Below are 5,896 nucleotides of genomic sequence, written 5' to 3'. Positions count from 1 at the left end.
AGAAGCCAAAGAATGCAGACTCCTTTGGGTTAGAGTGAATGGTGCCCCCCAGAGAGGAGGGAGGTCCAGAAAGCACCAGAACAGGGGATGCGGTGTGCACTCCTGTAATCCCAGCAACTCAGGAGGCCGAGGCAGGAGAACTGAGAATTCAAAGCCAGCCTCAGCCACTTAGCGAGGTCCGAAGAAACTCAGAGAGAACCTGTATCTAAATAAAATGTAAAAAAGGACTGGGGACATGGCTCAGGCACCCCTGGGTTCAATCCCACTAAACAAAAAAAAAAAAAAAAAAAAAAAGGAGCCAGACATTGTTCTGTTTGGAGAACTAATTAGACCCTCCATGCATTTGACCTTGGCTTTTAATTACTTATCTGTAAATGTCACACCCACTTCCCTTCCAGGTCAGAGCCAATGTGCAAAAATGCCAACTGCCAAAATCCTTCCTGGTTATTCTGCTCCAACAATGGGAAAAATCAACCGGGAGGCAGACGTTTCTTTTCATTGCTCTTCATATACAGATCTGTAGGTATGGATTGTATACACTTGGTGCCTACTACTTACTTATTTGTTTATTTTTTGCGGTGCTGGGGATCAAACCCAGGGCCTTGTGCTTGCAAGGCAAGCACTCTACCCTCTGAGTTATCTCCCCAGCCCCTATGATGACTACTATTTTAAGAAGTGATGCAAGTTAGTGCATATTGATTATTTGCTACTAAGCACCTATGCACTTCTAGGCCACAGGACCTGACATTTTCAGAAGTTATCTGATTTGGGTGAGATTGAGCACACCCTAAGTTCCTGGAGGGGGTCTTAATAGGTTTCCACCAACTGGTACAACCACTGTGCCCTTAAGCCATCTCTGTGGGTGTTTCCTTCCCCCTTCCTTGCTCCCTCCCTCCCTCCCTTCCTTCCTCTTTCCTTTCTTTCTTCTTTGTTTCTTTCTGGTGTTGGGGATGGAACCCAGGGCCTTCCACATGCTAGGCAAATGCTCTAGCACTGAGCCACACCCTGAGCCCCACCTGAGTCATCAGGACTGGAGACTGGCACTAATTCAATCAGAGACAACAAGGCAGGAGAAGACGTATGCTGGGTTTTGGGGGAAGTGAGCCTTCTTTATCTCGTAGTGCTGCTAGAAGAAGTGCCCATTGGGCTGGGGATGTAGCTCAGTTGGAGGAGTGCTTGGCACCGCAAAAAAAAAAAAAAAAAAAAAAAGAAGCGGCGGCCATCCCTTTTACCCTAGAGTGAGCTGCGAAGCTGTCTTGGCTTTTCTTCAGATTCCACAAAGCAACCCCAAAGGCAGTCTTGGGGTCTCCATTAATGGGAAATGGCTCTGACAGCCCTGGAATTCATAGCTCCCCCGGTTACTTGTAATTATAGGCATGAACCACTAGGTAACTTAAACTCTAGAGACCCTGATTTCAGGCAAGAGTCGATCCAGGAACTCAGAAAGAAAGGAGGGAAGTCAGGCTGTTGGTGACATCTTTTTGAGTTCCTGGATCCAACCTCACCTGTGGCAAGAGGATTTCAAGTTTAAGGCCAGCCTCAGTAACAGCAAAACCCTGTCTCAAAATGTAAAATAAAAAAAATAAAAAGGGCTGGGGATGTAGTTCCATAATAGAATGCCCCTGGGTTCAATCCCCAGTAACCTACCCACCACCAAAAAAATTCTAAAAATATAGTTACCATTGAGTAACTTTATCTTTAAAGTAACTTTATCTTAGAAACCAGCCTGGTTTCAGTTTTTCAGTTTCTTGACGTTTGCAAAAAAAAAAAAAAAAGTGGCATTTAATTCCATTTGATTCTTAGATTAAAACTAAAGTCATTTAGATATTGCCTGAAGTTCCCGATATATATATATATATATATATATACACATATATACATATACATACATACATATATACATATACACATATATACATATGTATATGTATATTGTACACATCTTTCATGAACTTTCACAACTGTTTCTCAAGCTTTCAGACGTCTAACATCTGGACATAAAATAGACTGCTGCCCAATTTCCCAATACTTGGTAATTCCCATTTATCTGGGATTAGTAAGTCTTTTCTACTGCTATGTAACATGGAGTACAGGTGCCAGTTTTGCAGCAAAAACTCTTAAAATGTCAAGGAGAAAAACCAGGGGAAAGATCATTGTTTCTACTAAGTCTAACCCACTTGAGAAGGTCAGGTCCTCAAAATGCATATGATAATTCTGAAGAACATCAGTAGCCTCAAAAAAATGTACCATGTTTGTGATCAAAGATAGATCAATATTCAGGGTCTGATTTTTCCACCTTGACCTTAAAGTAAATTCATTTTTTCCTCCTTGTATATCTCAAATGATCATAATTGCCATCTATTGAACACTCACTATAAGTTAGGCACTGAGATGAGCATTAGCTCATTTCATCTTTAAATAATCTTATAAAGTTACAACTCTATTTTAAAGATGAAGAGTCTAGAGACTAAACAGGGATTATTCAAGTAATCTCACAGAGCTGTGATCCAGATCCCGGTCTGAAGTTGAAGTCTGTTCTCGACAAGTTCCCCATATTCGTCTCCATTTTCAGCATGTTGAAACATTCCAGTACTTCATCCAAATAGCAACCATTCGTGATTATTTTTTCCTGATCCTATCTGAAACCGTGAAACCGCCCTCCATCTTTCCTGAAATTCCTGCCCCTCTTCGTCCCAGGGGGCTGGGCCCAGGAGGGCAGGCGAACCTCGTAGAGGTGGAAAGCTGTGGGTTTGGAAAGTCACACTTGGCTCTTCCTATCTGATGGTTAAAATCCTGTGCATTCTTAGCCTGAAATCCCCCTTCTTCAGACCAGAAGGGAAGGTCCTTCTGCAGAAGTTCAGAGGCCCTTCCTTCTACCTCTTCTTCACCTGTGGGCTCACAGGACAGCAGCTGATTGAACCCATGTGTGGTTGTTATGGTTGGATCTTAAATGTCACCCAAAGACCCATGTACTGTAGGCCTGGTCGCCAGCTGATGGTAGTACTGGGACAGGCGGGGCTTAATGGAAGAAAGTTAGGTCTTTGGGGGCGTGCCCTTGAAGGACTGCTGGGACCTAGGCTCTCCTTCCTCTCTCTCTTTCATTTCCAGGCTGTTGTGAGGTAAAGTCTTTCCCTGCCACATGTTCCTGCCAGGAAGGTCTGTGCCACCACAGGCCCAGAGCAATGGGACCAAGTGACCGACGAGGCATAAAACCTCTGAAACCACAAGCCAAGATCAGACTTTTTCTTTTCAAGTTGTTTATCTCAGATGTTTGGTCACCGTGATGGAAAGCCAATCAATGCATAGTAGTTTTGTTCTCTCTCTCATTTATTTTTTGAGATGCAGTCTTGCTATGTTGTCCAAGATGCCTCCAAACAAGTGATCCTCCTGCCTCAGCCTCCTGATCGTCTTGTTTTCTTTGTGTACTTTTCTCACAGTTTTGATCAAAACGTTACCTTTTCTCTTCACGGTAACCTCTAAAATGCATAGTGTGGGTGAAACATATCCAGTCTGTAATACTTTTCGAAATAGAAAAAAGAAAGAAAAAGAAAAGTATTTGAATGGCAATGTGCTCACAGTTGACTGACTGACTCCGCATGGGAACCTGGTGTTTCGCTAGAACCTACTGCAGACACCACGTATGGCTTTTGTTTAGTGTGTGGGTATCTTGTCCCATTTCATAGGTGGGGACACAGGCGGAACTTGCCTAAGATCTCATAGCAGTGATGGGGTTGGTCTTTGAGCCCGCCTTTGTAGCTCTGAAGCTCAGGAGCTCACAGGGCACCACCCCAGACTGGAGGCTGGGAGTTCACTTTGAGAATGAGAAGGACTTCAGGTGCCCAGAGCCACCAGTTGGCAAACTGAAGCAAGAATTAGTGCCACACGACCTAATACTTAATAAAAAGTTGAGACAGGCGCAGTGGTGCCCACCCATCATCCCAGTGACTCTGGAGGCTGAGGCAGGAGGATCCCAAGTTTGAGGCCAGCCTCAGCAACTTAGCGAGGTCTTTGACAACTCAGTCAGACCCCTTCTCAAAATAAAAACTAAGAAGGGCTGGGGATAGGGGATACAGCTCAGTGGTAAAGCACCCCTGGGCTCAATCCCCAATGTGGGGGTGGGTGGGTGCAACTGAGCAGAGTGTGTCCTTAGGGTCAGGAATGAGAGGGAAGTGGGTGGAGACAAGTCTGATGCAAAAACCTCTTTTAAATTTTTTATTTGTATATGTTTGTCTGAGTATGTGTGTGTATGTGTGTGTGTGTGTGTGTGTGTGTTTCTGGGGATGGACTGAGAAGCATTCTCTCTCTGAGCCACATCTGCAGTCCACAACCCAACTTTTTGATCCTTTGTTCTATCCAAAGTGACCCAAGCTGTACCAAGGAATCAGGTTAGCAGGAACTGGTGGGTGAGGACCTGCAGGACACTGGGACCAAGAATCACAATTTCACTGCTTCCTAGGACTCCGCTGGGCAGCTTGCTTCTGCTGAGTGGGATCTTCCATGGACTTCCCATTGAATCTGACTCTCCTGGTCACATGGACATTCATTGCATGGCTTTCGGACATTAAAAAAAAACCTGACTCCTGTCTCCACAACCCAATCAGAATGTGTCTTTCTGGAGATGGAGTTGGTGACCCTTGTACAACCATGTGAGTGCACTTAATGTCACTTAGGTACACTTAAATCGTATGCTTAAAAGTGGTTAAAATGCTAAGCTCTATGGGATGCACATTTTACCACCGTTTTTAAAATGTGATAAAAACCTGCTTTTCAGAATCCTTCACTGTGACTTTCGGGCCATACTTGAACTTTCCAGAGCCTGGGCTTTTAATTGCAAGCTCCCAGCAAAGTATCCCTGCCCAGCCCTTCCCCCACCCAGCCCCCTCCACACCTCTGCAAGCCAGGGCCAGTCTGGAGCGGGCAAGATGGCGGGTGGGTGGGAGGAGGAGGGATCTGCTGTCAGGACCGAGCTCTGACTTCTGTCCCTCCTTGTGCCTGGTGATCCTATTGCCTGTGCCTATGATTTTATACGCAACATAAATTAAGGTATGATTAACGTTCCTTGTCCTGAGAAGGCACAGTGCTTATAGGAGTCACCAGCAATACCCATGTTTCTAGGCACAGACTGGGCATTAAATCATTTCCCTGGAGGGATTAGAAGCAAAGAATTTTCTGGGTTCCACTGACATGTGGTAAATGACCTTGGGAGTGGAGATCCCCTGAGATGAGGATGGGGACTCTGTTCAGATGTCTCCTGGCATCTGGCTTCTTCCTTTCATTCGAAGAGCCTACGAAAGGTCTCCATTCATATGGCCTGTGTTTGCATTCACTGGCTTGAAAAACTCAGAAATGACTCAACACAGGCAGAGAGTTATTTTTAAATGATACGATTTTGATTTTGACAGATATGATTTTGTGCTGTAGATATTTTCCAAAAGGGCAGGGACAGAGCATTTGGTCAGACCTGATAATAACAGCTAACATCCACAGATGCTCCCTGCAGCAGGCACTGAGCTAATTGTTTTTTTGTGCTTTGTCACATGTCATTGTCACGGCTCTATGGGTGGCTGGTGGCACAGATGAGGAAATTGTGGCCCAAAGCAATTATTTAGCTAACTGCACATCCCAGTGGATAGTGAACGGCTATGGCGGTCCTGAGCTCAGGTGGCCTCACATCAGAACTCCTTTTATCATAAGTGACGGTGGAGCCCATTGCAAATGAGGCCTTTGGTGACTTCTTCAAAGAGGAGAAAGATTAGGCACGGCAGCTAATTGGACCACGATCCTTTCCATTCTATATGTTCAGATTTTTTATGTATCAGATTTTAAGTGCAAGTACTTTCTATAGTTCACTCAAGACCTTATGTGGCAAATTTAATATTTCACAGTCCAAAAAAGG

Source organism: Sciurus carolinensis, chromosome 10 (genome assembly GCF_902686445.1).
Source record: "Sciurus carolinensis chromosome 10, mSciCar1.2, whole genome shotgun sequence".
NCBI classification, from domain to species: Eukaryota; Metazoa; Chordata; class Mammalia; order Rodentia; family Sciuridae; genus Sciurus; species Sciurus carolinensis.
This window is presented reverse-complemented; position numbering follows the sequence as displayed.